General features: G+C 32.6%; 1 long non-coding RNA gene across 1 annotated transcript; it reads right to left on the bottom strand.

The window, feature by feature from the left end:
- LOC117681124 (uncharacterized) lies at positions 1-1,412 on the bottom strand. The gene is made up of 2 exons (XR_010712361.1): positions 977-1,412; positions 1-520 (listed from the first exon to the last, which is right to left on the bottom strand). It is a non-coding gene; the product is annotated as an uncharacterized lncRNA (long non-coding RNA).

The raw sequence follows: 1,412 nt of genomic DNA on the forward strand, positions 1-1,412 counted from the left end.
TCTCTCTCTCTCTCTCTCTCTCTCATGTGGTCAATCTGACAAACTTCAAAGCATCTTATTTTAGTCTTGTTTGCATCCTTTATTCATTGAAGAAAAATGTGCAGTGTGCAGATGATTAAATTGAGGAAAACAAATTCCAAGTGATATATTCTGGAAATTCAACCACTCCTTAGGAAAACATTGGTTAATTTAAATGAATGTGGCCATTTATATAATGACTTGCAAATCAAGTTAGTTTCTCTGCCATCTAAATATATCCTTTCAAATTACTGCTTCACATAATCCCTGAACCCCCTTCTTGATCTTCTTTCATATTCGGCACACTTTCACTGTTTCATATGCAGGAATATCATTTTTACCCATGATATTAGATGCTGTAAAAGTCATCCAGATCCATCATGCCAAGCAACTTGATGGGTTTTTTTTTCTTTCAACAATCTTGTAGGTTTTTTTTATATTTTATCCAAGTTTAAATATAGAAGGACAGTATTTTCCAGAAGAATTTTTCATTTGCACTTCTCTAAAAAAAAATAAAAATAGAGAAACACATAATAAAACAAATTCATGTACCTTCAAGTGTTTTAACATGTTTAAAAGATCTTAAAATTGATAATAAATATTGTGGAACACATACAGAGATTCCATTTCATATTCTGATTATCATTAGCAAAACTAATATCATACTGTTGTGTGAAATTGTTTATTTACATTTCTTGTCACATGTCAGATATGTACTCCTACCGACAATTTTCCAACATTAACCACGTGAAACACTCTATGATTATTGTTGTACTTTCTTTTTACAAAGATTTATTCATGGTATGTGAATGCAATTAATACAAATTAAATGTGCAAGTAAACATCTGATATTAAATAATATAAATGTAAGAATGCTCTCTGATACTCTCTCTCTCTCTCTCTCTCTCTCTCTCTCTCTCTCTCTCTCTCTCTCTCTCTCTCAATGCATATTATTTACCTGACCCCTCTTGAACTACCCATTTGACAAGAAATAACATTCCTCTGTCGTCATCAGGTGAACACCTCTTGCTTTTTTTGGGGGGAGTGGATGTGTACATTAATGTACCCATAGCTGCATAATTTGTTGGCTGACTTGTTGAAATTCGTCTGGTAACAGTAATTCATCTCAGTTTCAATAAAAGGTTCGGATGCTTACTATTATTGGCGATCTGAATTAACTTCCAATGATATTTGAGATCGAGACAACATCACCAAAACACCGAAAAACAATCACTTCTGGCAGCATGCTGTGCACAGACGTTAGCGGCGGCCATCTTTGTTTACATTGGTTTTGAAAATATACCCGCACTGAATATTTTTTAAAATATATTTCAGCGTTAAAAAAAATTGTGTCTCTCATAAACAATTAAGCTGATTTTATATGAATTATTTAT

The sequence above is a fragment of the Magallana gigas genome, chromosome 1, assembly GCF_963853765.1.
Source record: "Magallana gigas chromosome 1, xbMagGiga1.1, whole genome shotgun sequence".
Lineage (NCBI taxonomy): Eukaryota > Metazoa > Mollusca > Bivalvia > Ostreida > Ostreidae > Magallana > Magallana gigas.